Below are 17,967 nucleotides of genomic sequence, written 5' to 3'. Positions count from 1 at the left end.
TTAAGGTTATTGAAACCGGACAGAAGTTATGTGGAACCGGATTTAATGTAAACGACGAATTTATCGGTTGTTTATTACTTGCATTAATGAGTTGGTGCATTAAGTAAGCCTTGCCTTGCTAGTGCCTTGTAGTAAGTTAGAACCATGTCTATACACAAAAATTAAGAATGATAAAAATATAATAATTACTTTATATGTGGATGATTTTTTTGTGTTTTCTAATGATAATGTAGAATGTAATGATTTGAAAGGGGCATTGGCTTCAAAATTTAAAATAAAAGATTTGGGTTAGGTCAAAAATTGTTTAGGGATGAGTTTTAATATTGACAAAGTCAATGGTACAGTTACCTTAAGCCAGTAGAATTATGTTAATCAGTTGCTAAATAGATTTAATATGGCAGAATATAAAGTAGCAGATACACTTTTAGAGGCTAAATTGAATATAAACAAAGAAAATAAAAATTGTGAAAGTCAAATACCTTATCAGCAGCTCATTGGTGGACTTACGTATTTGGCGGTGTTAACAAGACCTGATATAGCTTTTGCAGTAAGTTTTCTGAGTCAATTTAACAATTGCTAAAACAAGGAAACTTGGTTATAGGCTAAACGAATTTTAAGATATCTTAAGAAAACTAAAAATTTTGGATTGAAATATACTAGATGTGGTAATTCATAATTAGAAGGATTTGTTGATGCAGATTGGGGAAATAATATCAATGATCGCAGGTCTTATACGGGTCTATGTTATAGTTAAGCTGGATGTGTTGTTTCTTGGGAAGCAAAGAAGCAAACTCTTTTGACCACTAAGGCTGAGTACATTGGTGTAGCCGAAGCTTGTAGAGAAGCTATTTATTTAAGTAATTTGTAAAAAGAAATAACTAATGAGTCCTACAGCATATCATTATTTAATGAAAATCAGTTTAGCTAAAACAAAGCATTATTATTTTATGCAGGATGTAAAGAATTAACATGTTTATATTCCTTTTGTAATATAGGTATTGTGTACGTTATTTTGATAAGTGGGGGTGTTATTTTAGTTATCAAAATCTGTGTGGTGTGTACGATAACCTATTCAATAAACGCTAGTTCATCCTGTCTCCAGGAACAAAGACCGTGTTTTATTTAACAACAACAAAGCGATACAGAGAGATATCCACTCTGGAACGCGCCGCCAATATACTATTTATTATTTTTAATGAATAAATTGTGAAATACCACAAATGAATCAATAAAATTAACTTGCGCTTGCGGGGATTTATTGAACCCGCGACCTTCGGCTTGCTAGTCGAGAGCCTTACCCCTCGACCACAGAGGCCGTCAAAATATTAGCCGCCTAGACGGTAGGAAAAAATGATTGGGTTTTAGTAGCACATAAGTTGCTCAGTGGACATATTTGCAATCCTGATGTTGTGGAATTTAATGCATGCATGCCCCCAATAACTTTACCAAAGCCAGCACGAGATTTCTTTCTCCAAGAGAATGTATCAACCTACCAATGATGCCTTTGCGGAGAATGACTACAATCCTAATCCAATTTTCTTCTGAAGTAGACATTTTTCGTAGAAAGTTTAGTGTCTTCAAGAGGTCAATAAATATTTTGTTTAACACGAGGCTGCGGTTTATAACTGATCGATGTTATTATTTGTATTTTTTTGTTTTATTTAGTTTCTTTCATGTTTTTTTTAATACTTCTTACGCAACCGAGTAAACATTTGTAATAAATCTAATTTAACATTCTTTAATACTTTTAATATCATCAGCAAGTTTTGTTTCGAATACTTAGATTTCAATCGACTATTTTCTACGGTATGTAGTATGCATATTTCACAGTATTATACATTCATAGAAACATAAATAAAAGTATTTACGTAATTTATTGACCGATCAGTGGTTGAGTTGGCATCGCGTTCGTGTTCAATTCCTCGGCTGGCTAAGTCCTAAATCACAACACAAGCAACATTTTCCGCTTAATGTTGTGGTAGTAGGATATTTTTAAATATGTCAGGTTATTTTTAACCCGGTCTCTATTTTTTTTTATTGTAAAAAAATATTAGATTCACTGAATTTCACTATAAATAAATCATCGGTACAATTGTTTTGTCCTTAATTATTTTGGAAAAATTTTATGTCGCCAATTTTTAAAGACATTTTTACTCCTAAATTATAAAATATTAGAAATTGTTATAAAAATACAAATACTTATTACAGTTAGACTTGCAGAATTATTAACTTTCCGCTAATCACGAATCGCGCAACTCTTTTACATGAATTTCACTACTGGCAAGGAGAGTCGTTAATAGAAAAAAATAACACATACCTTTACTAAGATTTAGTAGTTAATTTGGAGTGGAAGCCCGCTAAGGTTTACGTGTTTTTTTTCTAAATCTAATTTTTTTCAGTACGATTTGGATGATAGTGCGATGGATTCTCGCAGTATCATCAGAGCGGGAATGAGTACCTACCTATAGTACCTACCCACGTAAGATATTTACATGTTATTTGGTGTAGTAGCGTCGGGAATCGTAATCCCAGCAAACGACAACACTTTATTTGATTGGATACATTTGAATTTGATTTTAGAACGGCGCGACTATAAATAAGATTGTAGGTTATTTTTTATTATAGTTAGTCTTGTTTTACTTTTTGAATATGGTTAAGTTTATTAATATTTTTTTATTGATTCTGTTTTTTTTTTGAACTGGTCAATTTTAAATTATGTTAACTCTTTATAAAAAAACCGAGTATTAAGTGGTTATATACTTTGGCGTAGGGAGTGTGGCGAATCCTTCTCACAGGGAAACACGACCTACAATAGTTATCACAGGCCAAAGTGTGAGCTACCGTCCCATTGCTGAATGAAACTTGCGAACAATGTCACAAACAGTGTCTTCAAGATACAGGTGGCATCTCAAAATATGCAGACATGGAAATAAATTCAAAATAATTAGTTGAAATGGTGGATAGCACAGTGGGCCCATGACCTGAGTTCTCATGGGAACTTTCCTCGGTTATTCGGTCACCGCTTTAATAGAATAAATATTCATAAAATAATGTTATCTTCATTGATCCGGGAACATGCCACTTTAATCTCTTGTGCACCGATGTACGACAGGGAAATACGCCAAACGCCTGTTGTGTGCAATCTTGTGTTCCGATTTTGCCCCACCCGATTTTGATTTGAATCATATTCCTCATTCACATATTTGGAATACGTTATTTAAATGTTTCTAATCATATATATGTAATTACCATATGTGTGACGTACTGTGCCAGTCTCGCTTGAAAATCATCTGTTGAAATTAGCTTAAATTGTACGTGCTTTAACATATTACTGTTTTCTGGAATTCAACGCAAGGAAGTAGGTATTTACAGAATAGCTCAGAGAGAATAACATTGTACCAACATTTATAAAAGACAATAATCGCAGTCCTAAAATATGGCTCTAAAGATCCTACTTATGCCTATTATGATGGACGCTACAGTGAAGTTGTCAGTAGAATGGAATGCATGGATTTGAAAGAACGTAACGTAATGGTAGTCCTATAAATGGCAACACAGTAGACTGAATTAATGTTAACCTGTTTATAGTAACAAACTACACGGAACACATAAAAGATAAGGGATAATAGTGTTTGCAATATTTCACCGGCAAGTACAAAATTGTTACGGTTGCACCACAACATAAGCACTTTTACTCTATACTCTACTGCAAAATAATAAATATAAAATACTACTCGTTTCCAACTATGCTGTGTAATCGTCGACTCTAAAATCAACCTACGTTTATAAAAAAAAAAATTGTAAAAACATTATAATTTCAGTTACGTGTCTGTCCATGACTTTGGTTCAATGAGCTCCAGAACTCTGAGTTGCTTTTAGCTCAAGAGTGTCATTTTCAAAACTGGAACTGATAACAACCGATAAACCTGCCTGCAATGTACGAGTTATATTTTACCAAAAAATTATTTTCTTTTTCATAACTGGAATTTACGGTTCTGCAATAGATACAATTGTTTAATTGTCTGATCTTTATGAAAGTTCATTATAATAAAAAAATATTAAAAAAACTTTTTTCCTCGTCGAAAACCTGAAAACAGATTAAAATGAACAAAGAAGACAGTAGTATAATTTAACTTTTAGACGCATATATCGAAGTACGCGCTACAAAAAAATATTATTTAGGAAAACTTACACTCAACTTTACAGCACTCGGGAAAACGCGATGAAATGTGTTAAGAACTTACCTGTAACAAAGCAAAAATCAAATAAATATCATGGTTTAGTTAAATATTACCCAAAAAAATAGTTCCTCGCTTCAACCTCCATAAATCTTGCTTTATCCACATACATACATCCTATCATACGACATGTCTTCTGTTATACTAAATACAAAGACAAATGCCTACCGAAAGTTCACCAGTAGCGGAAAGATCGCTATGTTAGTCAGAGCACCTTTCATTGAAACACCAGTAAAGCAGATTATATAGGTTCATCAATACCAACCTCCATCAAAGTGGGTCCTCTTGGTTCACAGGTTGCACACCTCACAACGTATGAATTCATCCTTATACCATCATTATAAATAAGTGAAATAATGTATATTGCAATGATGGAGGTCTTAGCTAGCGTAGGATAGAACTCGTGACATCTGGGTAGGAATCCGATGCTTTAGACCAGCGCTTCGCAACCGGTGTGCCGTGGCACACTGGTGTGCCGTGAGCCGGACACAGGTGTGCCGCGGTCAAATTCTATGTATTTGACATTTTACAATATTTCATAATGTATTTAATACACAATGACAAACTATTTTCATAATGTTGTCTCTTTTTCAAAACGCAGTATAGAATATTTGCAATATTCTGTGCTGAAATGGGAGCCGAATATGAATCCCTATTGTTTTATGCTGAAAATCGTTGGCTATCCCGAGGCAAAGTTTTGGCTAGATTGTTTGAGCTTCGTCACGAGGTGCGTGAGTTTCTTTTAAATCAAAATATGCACGAACTTATATCAGCGCCTCGATGATGATTACTGATTTATTAAACTTGCATACATGGCTGATATATTCGAGCATTTGAATGAACTTAATAAAATAAAATCCAAATGAGAATATATTGACGAGCTCTGACAAATTACGAGGGTTGAAAAAAAAACTCGAACTTTGCCAGAAAGAGTTGCAAAAAGGATGTTTGGAAATGTACCAAAAGACCAACCAAAGTACAATTGAAAACAAACAATTAATTGTGGATCTGGCCCAACAACATTTAAGTATGCTTCAGCACAAATTTTATCTGTATTTTTGTTCCATTAATACGGAAAAATAAGATTGGATTCGAAATCCTTTTGCAACCAATGCAATAAATTTTACGGAAGCACTGCCTCTATATAATTCGAGAGGAATTTACAGATTTATATAATGACATGACTTTAAAACTTCACTTCTCCGAAGTTCCATTAGATTTTTTTTTATTTATTAACATTCAAACCTGCTAAACTACTTATGTACTTTGTCAGCAGGTACATAATGACAATATTTTTGCAATAACATGGTACAATGGTAAACAGTATGTAGGTATGTATAATGTTGATGATAAATTAACAATAAGTTGGTTAAATTACAGAATTGTATAAATATAAATATGTAAGAAGCTTTATAAGCCTCATATAACAACATAAGTTTTAATATACATAAGGTAATACAAATTTATAACGATTTTCCATTTCCCTAGAATGTGAATTCCAATTAGGAAAACAAGGTCTTCAGTAGTGCATCAATATAGATCCTCAGTATCTAATAGCCATTTCCTTAGATTATATTTGACTTTGGCTGTAAAAACGTTTATATTTTTAATTGTCATTGGTAGTTTATTAAATATTCTGGGTACAGTAAAGTGTAGGGTTCTTTCACCGTATTTATTGGTACATTTCGGGACCACCAATCCTTCATTTTGGGTGAATCTTGTATTATGTTTATGGAAAACTCTTTCCCTATACAAGGAATCAGACAATATAAGATGTTGACTTACAATATTATAAAACAATAATCCTTTGACAGGTAAAACATTCAGAGACTTGTATATTAATTTAGTGTCACTTCTGTGTGCATTGGTATATTTATGGATTAACAATTTTGTAAGGGAGTTTTGTACTGTTTGGATATAACTTATATTAGTTTTACAAGAATGTCCCCAAGAAGTGATTCCATAACGGATTGTGGATTCAGCCAGAGATAGGTAAATTAATTTTAAAGTACTTATAGGCACAAAATATTTTATTTTATAAATTCTACCCACAATAGACCGTAGACGTTTACAAACATTAGTAATGTGTACATCCCATTTCATGTGGCAGTCAATAATAACACCCAAATATACATATTTTTTGACAAAATCAATGGTTTCACATGAACAGGGCTGAGCAACATTTCTATGTAAGCAGTCAAAAGTATGTGTATATAACGAAGGGATTAAATTGTATCTGGCGTGTGGTGATCTTATGTGCATAATTTTAATTTTTGGCATTTATTATGAGACCACGAGTAGTGGACAATTTGGAGTTTGATATCCCTGTTAAACATGTTTTATGTGTGCCTAACCTGTCAACTAATTTGTTATCAGTAAGTCAGCTGATTCAAAGTGGAAACAAGGTTAACTTTGAATCGGAAGTTTGCTATATACGCAATCGACTGAATGTGCTGGTAGGAATAGCAAATCTAGTAAATGGAGTGTACAGATTGAATATTAAGTCAGAAAATTTGTTTGCGTGCTCAGCGACAAATGTGACAAGTGAAATATGGCATCGACGGTTGGGACACATTAACAGTAAAACTTTGAATGCTATGAAGGATGGTGCTGTGGAAGGAATTTTATACCCGGATAAGGCTGACTTTGATAAGTCCAACTGCATCACATGTTGTGAAGGGAAGCAGTCGAGAATGCCATTTTCACACAAAGGGTCAAGGTGTGAAAACGTGCTAGAACTTGTTCATGCCGATGTCTGTGGACCCATGGAACAAATTTCAATTGGACAAGCCAAGTATTTTCTGCTTTTTGTAGATGACTATACTAGAATGGCATTTGTGTATTTCCTTAAGACCAAAAATCAGGTGTTTAAGTATTTCAAAGAGTTTATAGCTCTTGTTGAAACACAGACAGGCAGAAAACTTAAAGTATTGAGAACAGACACTGGTGGAGAGTTTTGTTCGTTAGAATTTGATAATTTATTGAGTAAAAATGGTATTGTGCATCAAATGACGAACCCCCATACACCGGAACAGAATGGCCTGTGCGAAAAACTAAACAGAACAGTGGTGGAGAGAGCTCGGTGTCTTTTGTTTGAGGCTAATTTGCATAAGAAGTTTTGGGCTGAAGCAGTGAATACGGCAGTTTACTTACGAAACAGAACTTTGGCATCAGGATTACAAAAAACACCTTATGAGCTATGGAGTGGTAAAAAACCAGATCTCGGCCATATTCGGATATTTGGCAGTCCTGTGATGGTCCACGTTCCGAAAGCAAAGAGGACTAAATGGGACAGAAAGGCTGAAGAACATATCCTGATTGGTTACACAGAGAACATTAAGGGTTACAGGCTTTACAACCCAAAGACCAATCGTATTATGACCAGCAGAGATGTTGTAGTGATGGAAAATATTAATGACAGTTCATCAACAACTATTTTCGTAGAAGAAAAACAGCAACCAGATTACACAGGAGACAGTCAGTTGAATAGCACATATATCGAAGAAGATGATGTGAATGATGTTACATATGTTTCTGCTGAATCGACAAGTGAGTCAGATGACAGTCTTTATGAGACTTTGACCCCGGCTGACACAAATGTTGTTGCCGCTAATGCAAATGTTGTTCCAGAAAAACGAGCTAAACGTAAACCAGACTATTACGGTTACACGAACAGATTTCTCTCCCTGAGGTTATAACTGGACCCGAGAAAGTGCAATGGCAAATTGCAATAAAGGAGGAGTTAAAATCTTTTAGTGATAATGACACTTGGGAGCTAGTGGACAGGCCAAAGGACGGCACAGTGGTAAAAAAATAAGTGGGTTCTTAAAAAGAAATATAACAGTGATGGTGAAGTGCGTTTCAGAGCAAGACTTGTAGCAAAAGGTTTTTCTCAAAAGAAGGGTATAGATTTTACCGAAACCTTCTCACCAGTGTTAAGATATTCCACTCTTAGATTATTGTTTGCCTTGAGTGTACAACTTGATCTCAATATGAACCACCTTGATGTACCAACAGCATTCTTTAATGGTTTTCTTAAGGAAAATGTTTTTACAGAAATACCAGAATACTCTCATTTTGTTGATTGTAAAAATAAAGTATTGAAATTAAAAAGAGCCATTTATGGTCTCAAACAGTCTGCTAGGAGTTGGTATATAAGAGTAGAAGAATGTTTATTGAACTTAGGATATAAAAAATCCAAATATGAACTTTGTCTTTTCATAAAAAGTAATAATAATGTTAAAATATTTGTTGCGTTATTTGTGGATGATTTCTTTGTATTCTATAATTCAGAAAATTATTATGAACAGTTAAAGAATGAACTTATCGATAAATTTAAGACAAAAGATTTAGGTGAGATTAAACAGTGTCTAGGAATGAGAGTGAATGCTCAAAAAGATTGTATTACTGTTGATCAAGAGCTTTTTGTAAACAATATTTTAAATAAGTTCAATATGTCAGATTGTCATACTTCAGATACCCCTATGGAAGTTAATTTAAAGTTAGAGAAAGATGTAAATAAATGTGATGATATTATAAAATATCCATACCAACAGTTAATCGGGAGTCTTATGTATTTATCTGTGTTGACAAGACCAGACATTGCTTACAGCGTAAGTTACCTAAGTCAGTATAATAGCTGTTATAATGAAACTCATTGGAAACATTTAAAAAGATTGTTAAAATATGTACAAAAAACCAAAAGCTATGCTTTAGTTTATAAAAAAAGTGATTATTCTTTACATGGTTTTGTAGATGCTGATTGGGCATCATGTACCTTAGATAGAAGGTCATATACTGGGTTCTGTTTCATAATGTCAGGATGTGTTATATCTTATGAATCTAGAAAGAAAAGAACAGTTGCCTTGTCTAGTACAGAAGCAGAATATATGGCTCTATCCGAAGCTTGCAAAGAGGCTATTTACTTAAATAACTTATTATCTGATATGATAGAAATACATAAAAATACACCGGTATGTTTATATAGTGACAGTCAAAGTTCTATTAATTTGTCTGTTAATCCACTGTTTCATAAACGCACCAAGCACATTGATGCACGACATCACTTTGTCAGAGAATGTGTATTTGATAATAAAGTTAAGCTTGAATATGTGTCAACTTCCAATATGCCAGCTGACTTGTTAACAAAAAGTCTATGTTCGAATAAACATCAAAAAATTTTAAGTTCAATGGGCATATCGGAAATTTAAATCCATTTTCATAATATTGTTTTGTTAGAATGGTATTTAGTTTATTTTGTTACGAGAGGGTGTTAGAATTATATAACAAAATTAATATGTGTGACTAGCTCCATCTATGATGTATCTATAAACTAAATAAACGTCAGTCGATTTCAACCAACCTTGCCGTTTTATTAGAAATGCAAACAAATTCTAAATGTTTCTGATGGCAACTGACAAATAAGTATAAAAAAAACAGCAATACTTTAGGTACGTTCCAAACACCGCCAAACGCTTTACACACACACGCTTAGGTGGGACACACCGGCCGCGGCGACCAAGCGCAGCGTATGTTGTAGAGGTGAGGCGTTTTATAGTAGGTAGTTTTGAAGGGTCAGTTTCTCGGACAGACGTCGCAGTCTCGCCTCCTTCAGTTGCAATTCAATCTTCGTCTAGTTCGGTGGTGTATCTGTTATTTAACATTCGGTTACTCGCGCATCGTATCGGAAGTTCACAGTTGTTTTATTGTTTGACTTAATCATCGATAAAGATTCAAGTGTATATTATCTGGCATAAATAAACATTTCACCGAAATCAGTTCCTGCCACCTGCACCGGTGAGATAAATTACATTTTCTTTCAAAAGTGAATAAATCCATTTTCCCAGTTAAAACGTAGCCTTTGCTTGTTGAAACCTTTCATGTAAATTGATTTGATCAAAAACTGCACATAATATTCTAAGAATCAGTTCTCATTTATTTCAGTATAAACACATATAGGTATTTTTTTTAATTACTTTATTTTTCCCAATTTTTACATTAATTACATACAATATTATATAAATCAATACGAATAATGGGAACCCACTAAGGGGTAATATAGGTGCGTGGGTAATATATTTAAGTTATTATTTTATTGTACCTAGAAATAAACAATAATTATAATAAAGCAAGATTACATTTTGTCTAAGCGGTTTGTATAAAAAGTGTTTATGATAGTGTATAGTGAAGTTATAAGTGTTTAGTGTAATATATGGTGAATATTTTATGAGAAACATAAATTGATACAAATTAAATAAAAAAAGTTTCAACTGCTGTATCGAAAAGCCATAATTTTAATTCTTTTAAATATTGAGGAAGTTTAGTAATCACTTGAATATTTTTCGGTAAAAGATTGAAAGTACGTGGTTCAATGAAACTGCAGTGTGTTTGCATTTGTTTTTTGATCGTTTGGGGAGTATAAAATACATTATTATTTCTAATGTTGATTCTGTTTTCATTTATTTTTGTTTTTAAATATGTATTTCATATAAGTTTTTAGATTCTCACGGCCAAAAGCATTTTTGTTGTTTGTTTTTGGGGTGTTATGCCGTGTTGCGCTAACTCCTTCTTTAGCCGACGTTTCGGACAGCGTTGCAGTGTCCATCATCAGGGCAGATCCGGTAGATCCGAAGATGTGATGTGACGAAGATTACACATCTTCGGATCTACCGGATCTGCCCTGATGATGGACACTGCAACGCTGTCCGAAACGTCGGCTAAAGAAGGAGTTAGCGCAACACGGCATAACACCCCAAAAACAAACAACAAAAATGTATTTCATAGTTTGCAAAATAAATAGTTTTCGGAGACAGAATAGTTTAGATTCTTTGTATAATCCATCTGTTGAAAATGTTCTTTTCGATTATACATAACTTTGATGATATTGTGATATTGATGTCGTGATGGGTGAAAAATATTCTAAGGAGTTAATTGAATCGTTAGTTGAGACTAAAGTGTAAAGATGAGTCTACGGGTATTGTATTATCAATTTGACTAGAGTATTCAAGTAGGTACTTGATCTACTACATTTGTAAAAAAGTTTTTAAAGTTTTCTGCAATAGCCGATTTGTCAGTTATAATATTTTCATTTATAATTATAATCTCATTGACATCGGTTGATTTTTTTTTTATTCGTATTTTCGTTAATAATATTCCACGTTTTTTTGGTACCATTTTTTGCACTATCAGTTTGTTCACAATAATACTTCTTTTTACAATTTCTTATTAACTTATTTTGTAAATTTCTATACATTAAATATTCAGTTTTCATAAAAGGCATAATTCTAGTGTTATTTTTTTGACAGGCTTTTTGATAATTTAAGATAAGATATCTTTGTTTAATAGAGACTATTAATCCTACAGTGATCCAAGGCTTATTTTTTTATAATTTCTCTTAGCGATAACAATTTTATTTCTACTCTTCGAAATATAAGCTTCTAGAGTTTTATAAAATAATTCTAATGCTGAATTTGGGTTGGTATGTTGTCCCATTTTTCTGAGTGAAGAAAATTGTTTAATGTGATGTAATTAATTTCATTTCTTTCAACAGTGTTAGAGTATACTTTTGAATTTGCGGTTAAGATATTGTGTCCGTAGAATGTTGGGTAGTGGTCAGTAATGATTGTTTTTACAGTTGAAGATTTAGTTATAACGTGTTTGTGTGTTTTGATAAATATGTGATCTAGAGTCGTGGAATTATTCAGATTTTCTCTTGTTGGTGAGTTTATGTATGATTGATATCCTGCATGTGACTAACAATCTAAGTATTCATTTACATATGTTGTTCTTTTGTTGTTTTCATTTATGTTTATATTAATATCACCAGTTAATATTGCAAAGTTAAAGTTATTTCTGTTACTCATTTCTAAAGGCGAATTTAGTTCATTATTGAATAGAGATTCATTTAAGGAAGGTGATCTATAGATAGCCAATACAGATAAGTCCAATTATTATGGGTAAAAGTTAATTTAATTGCATTAGCTGTTTTAAAGTCTAGAATTTCGAAGACAGGTTTTTTAAGATATTTCTTTATAAATAAAGTGATTCCATCGTGACCAGTATGTTTACATTCGGATGAAATAGTTGCATATCCTGGCAGGTTATAGGGAATTTTTTCTTTCATTTGTCTTTCTGTTAAAATAACAATACTAGGAGAAAAATCTAGACTATCGAGAAGAATACAAAGTTCATCAAAGTGCCTTTTTAAGCTTCTAATATTCATATTAAGAATTGAAAAGTTAACGTCTTTAAAGTGATTATTTAGTTCACTTGTGTTTTTACAAATGTAATTTTCGTATAAAAAAATTTTCATCAGACATTTTGATAGATATAAGTTATTTTCATGTGCAATGCGGTTAGTTGGTCCTTTATTCTGAAGGAATGTCATTCGGCTGCCTTATATGGATGATTGGAGCTGTTTCATCTTTTCTCATCATCACGTTGCCATTTTTAGCCCAGATGAATTTGTAGCCGAATCTTGGGGATTTCGCCAGGAACAGGAGGTGTTTATTTAGTTGTGTTAATTGTTCGTTAATGTAAATTTTGTTATCTTCTATTTATATTTGATTGGAGCCAACTGTTAATTTTGTCTAAGTCACTCCGTGCATTTTATAGTAAGATGTTTAAATCTTTACCACAATAGAAAATTGCAGTATCATCTGCATATAAAAAAATATCACAGTTTAAATCTAATTGGGAGATATCATTTATATAAATTTGGAACAGAAGTGGTCCTAGTATGGATCCTTGCGGAACTCCGTCATTCTATTCGTCACGCCGTTTCCCGAAGGGGTAGACAGATAAAAGTAAAACGTCACACAGCTCTTTCTTGGCATACACTGTTCGCTTCAAACACATTCATGCATATTAAAGTACAAAATTTACGGTGACCGGATAAATCATCAAAATTATAATTGATCACCTCTTTAACAAGTTATATAAAGTCATGGAAAGTGATGAAACAAAACTTTATTAACTGTGTTAAGTAAGTTAGGTTAGGTTAGGTTTAAATTTTATTTTTTTCATTGTTTTTAATGACTTTATATCACTTTTTAAAGGTGTGTTGAATAGTCACTGTGTTGAGTTATCGTGGAACCATTATTTCGACACAAAATTAATTTTTTTCAAAGGAATAATCCTAAGTAGGCAGTTGAACTACAAATTAAGTGAAATTGGATAACTTTGTTTAAACTAAAACACGGTATCACGTGAAAAGTTGTCATAAAAAACTGAAGATTGTTCATTTTTATACTAGATATATTTTTTGCTTATCTTGTATTTTTTAAGTCTGTAGAAATAAATTTAATTTTACAATGTTCAAAAATAAAATTTTATTTCAATTCATTTTTAGATTGTGCCCATATTCGAATTTCGAATTACGATAACGATCCGCCCCATCGCTAAAACTCGCCAAAGTATTACGAACTCGCCAGCTGATAGTGAACTCTCCAAATTATTACAAACTCGCCAGCTAATAGTGAACTCGCCAAATTATTACAAAATCGTCAGCTGATAGTAAAATCGTAAAACTTCGTTATCATTCATAAAACTTATAAAAGTTTGACTGAAATTTGTTGAACGAGCCCAATGTTTTTCTCGAATAATGATTAATAATATATACTTTCCAGATATTCACACAAATATAAACCAAACACTGCAAATTCAATGCGAAAACACACACTTCCACTTTAATTTAATTTTTCCAACACTTTACATTCATTTTTAACACACGTACTATTACTGTATGATTATTTCATCAAAACTTTAAGTAATGTTGGATTATTTGTACCTTTCAAATTTATTCGTTTATTTTTCCTAGCTTTATTTTATCGGATTTGTTTGTGATTGATTGGATTTTTTCCGTAATAAAACGTACTTTAATGTATCTGAATTTAATAAAACCTCTTTCAACAAGTCGTAATAATATTTTTTTATAACAAGTATTAAAGAGAAATTGTTTCATTATATTATTTTATATGCTAGAGACTCAGAGACCCAAAGTATCCTACAGGAGACATACGATTTTGGAAAAACTATGCATACAAATTTTTTTGTTTGTTTATAAATTAATTTCTGTGAACAAAAGTTTAATTCGAAATACTTTATTCTCTCTGTCCGATGAGGATATGTATTGATACGCGACGTATTTCATCGCCGTAAATGTATTTTTGATTGTTTTTTTATTATTATCAAGATAAAGTTGTTTTACAGGTGTTTTTCGATATCTGTCTCACTAGGATATACCTTTGTCGACGTATTGGATACATAAATGAGTATTTACTTATTATTTGATACATGCATAACTATAACTAAAATATAAATTATAAAGTTGCTTACATTTTAAACCGTGAAGACGTAACAGAAAGTGTAGGTTGTCCTACAGGGATAGCAATATTATAAATGTATATGGAAAAGTTAAGATAAAATGGTTGATTAAATATTAAATGGAAGTTAATATAAACAGTATAAACCTAAGAAAACATATATAACATTAATTCATTACATTAAATGACAGAGATCGATCAGCATGCTGTATGTTGTATACAATTTAATTAATAACCTCACTAGGACTTTTACAAATATTTTACTAACCTTGATTTTGCACTTGTTATTTCCATTTTTCTTTTTTTCTCTCCTTTATGAAGAAATAAAATTATTTAAAATAATACAATAATATTTTTAATCTGATTAAAATGAAAAAAAAAATTATATCTGTATCCATGATGATATGCATGGTTGACCTAACTTTTATTATTTTTTTTCAATTTGTGAAATGTTCTTATAAACAATAAATAATAAACTACATTGATTTTTTACAGCTTCTAGACTACACTGGACCGTTTACATCCCCCCCCCCCTTTCGCCGCCATTCTTGGGTGGATGTTGCAGTAGCGGCTATATTATTATACCAGCATCACGTCGGATACCCTCTGAGTATTACATACGCACCACCAGTGGAACAATGTTGAAACGGAAAAGGATCTTCGTGATCATTCTGCTATTATATATATCATTCAGTTCCGCAGAACATATATGTAATCCTGTCACTTTGTATGAAGATACCGAGTACTACTTCTCTGGGGATTTAATATTCGGGGAAGTACCTTCGCCTAACTCCCTTCCTCGGCAAAGTTGTATCAAATCATGCCAATGTACAAATCCTGGTGAAAAATCCACGGCTATCGGAAAAACCGTACGAATTGTTAAAGTGCCTATGTTTCAGTTTAATCGGTTGAAATGGGGGTTTACCAGGTATAGGAACGCTACTGTTGAAGATGAAATTTGCGCTTGCTTGATACCACGAGAAATATCACATCGACTTAATAAGACTGAGTTGCATCCATTCCAGGAAACATCGAAACCGTCCGGCTATTATAAAACAACAGAAAAACAGCAATACTCAGCGTCCTCCAAGTCATGTTCATCTTCTCCTATATTATTTACTGTATTTCTTCTAGTACTTGTAGTTACAGTTAGTATGTAGTATTTAGAAAACATTTTCCTTTTGTTTTATGAATATATTTATAAATAAAAAGGACTTTTATGAATTTCTTTATACATATTGTAATTTGAAGGCCGAAGATAGCCGCTAAAAAATTAAATTTAAAAACATATTTTATCACCAAATAAAAGAAAATCGCCTTTGGAAAAACAAAAAATAATCATTATGTGGAGTCAAGAACTGTCAAAAAACTTTAAATATAGTTATAACCCCCATAATTAGATTCCAAAGAAAATTCCAAAGTTAATTAAAATCCTTAATGTCGTAGAAATAATTTTTTTAAATGTTTATACTAGATATAAAAATGTATTTTTATAACTAAATATAAAAATATAATTTTTTATGTAATGCTTTTTATATAGTCAAAAAGTATTCGTATAAAGTTCCTTTCAAAAGTTTGAGAAATAAAATTGAACCCATCGGCATACCTGCCGCCAAGATTGGGCGGCTGCATTTCTTTTGCAGCGGCATATTGAGCCGCTAAAACTCACCCCACTTACTTTGGTAGATTATAATAAAATCACAATTTTTATGAAATCTATATAAAAGTAAGAAAAGTGTTTCGTCTGGCTTGCAATAAGATGCACACTAAGAATCCGTCTGAAGTATGCACAGATGTAACAAATAAAAATTAGTATGCCGATGGGTTAAAGTAACATTTCCTACTATTACGCTTATCTAATTTAAATTACTATTATTTTTATAAGCAATAATTGTTCGCCTGAAACACTCATCCACATTGAAAAAATCTCCTGATAAAAAATACATGACGCCAACGGGACTCGAACCCGTGTCCATTCGATTTCCGGTCGAAAGCTCTGACCACTGAGCTATGGGGGCTTATTTCTTACCCGAGAAAATATTCAATATATGCTAGTGTTTCATTCAACAATTACTGCTTTTTACATTTTTTCACCTGAGAACAACCAACTTTATATTATCCCGTTGGCGTCATGTATTTTTTATCAGGAGATTTTTTCAATGTGGATGAGTGTTTCAGGCGAACAATTATTGCTTATAAAAATAATTGTTATCCTTTGTGCTATGCATAAATAAAATCTTGTCTTTAAAACATTAATTTATCAAAAAAAATAATAAAATTAAATAAATATTTTTTTTTTTTTTAAACTTCCGATTTAGTTGTCCGGGTTAAGTTTTCCCCAAAGGAAAAACATAACCCTTCCACTCACTTTTCCACAAATGATCAGCTAGTCAATCAACACTATGTAAGTGCATTATATAAGTAAAATAAATACAAAACAATACAAGAACAACAACACGTCAAATCACCAGATATCAAATGGGAAAAAAAAATTCACCGTCTCCAGATATTTTCATATCAGAGGGTTCGGCTCGGTAGAACTTCTAACAGGGCCTATAAATCCTACTGATCCCTCAACATAAATATTTAAAAAATCTTTTGTTATCCTACATGTATTCAAAATGACCGACTTTTGCATCTTTATATATAATTTTTTTGATAGATCTAATACGCCTAAATTTTTAATTAGAGAGCTAGGTATAATGCCAGTAGCCGAAATAACGAATGGTAATATTTTTATAGTCTGAGAATGCCAAATTCTTTTTATTTCATTTCCTAAATCTGTGTATTTTCTTATTTTTTCACTAACAGATTTTTGAATATTACAGGAATTTGGAATAGCAACATCAATGATATAAGTTATTTTTTTAATTTTGTCATGTAAAACTATATCGGGTCTATTATGACTAATCGCTCGGTCTGTTAGTATAGTTTTATCATAATATATTTTATAAAATTCGTTTTCTAAAAATGAATTTGGTTCGTATTCATAATATGGTACTACATTACGGCAGTCAATCAAGTTATGTTTAATTACCAAATTTTGGTGAATTATTTTTAAAACTTGATTGTGCCTAAATGTATACTCGGACGGTGCTAATATAGAACATCCCGATATAATATGTTCTATAGTTTCCGGAAAAGCCAAACATTTTCTACACAAATCATCAATTTGATTTGTATCTTTGATTATATGCTTTCTATAATTTTTAGTATTAATGACTCTATCCTGAATTGCAAGCATAAATCCTTCTATTTCTGCGCTCAACTCTCCAATACTCAACCATTTGTTTGACTTAATTTTGTCAACATACGTTTGGTTGAGATAATTGAAGTGTTTTGCGTGTAAAATTTTATTTGACCAGGAATCTAATAATTCCTGGTTGGGATTTATAAAAATGTTGGCA

The 17,967-nt window shown here is 32.0% G+C and overlaps 1 long non-coding RNA gene across 2 annotated transcripts in view; it reads left to right on the top strand.

Moving 5' to 3' along the window:
• LOC149415450 (uncharacterized) overlaps positions 1-17,268 on the top strand; it is a 97,504-nt gene extending 80,236 nt beyond the window's left edge. For both annotated transcript variants that reach the window (XR_016303759.1, XR_016303760.1), the window contains one exon: positions 15,056-17,268. This is a non-coding gene — a long non-coding RNA (uncharacterized LOC149415450). The remainder of the gene's footprint in view (positions 1-15,055) is intronic.
• Positions 17,269-17,967: the final 699 nt, after the last annotated feature.

The sequence above is a fragment of the Hesperophylax consimilis genome, chromosome 18, assembly GCF_061612785.1.
Source record: "Hesperophylax consimilis isolate HC1 chromosome 18, BYU_Hcon_1.0, whole genome shotgun sequence".
Taxonomy (NCBI): Eukaryota; Metazoa; Arthropoda; class Insecta; order Trichoptera; family Limnephilidae; genus Hesperophylax; species Hesperophylax consimilis.
Note: the sequence above shows the minus strand (reverse complement) of the source record. Positions and strands in the feature narration are given on the sequence as shown.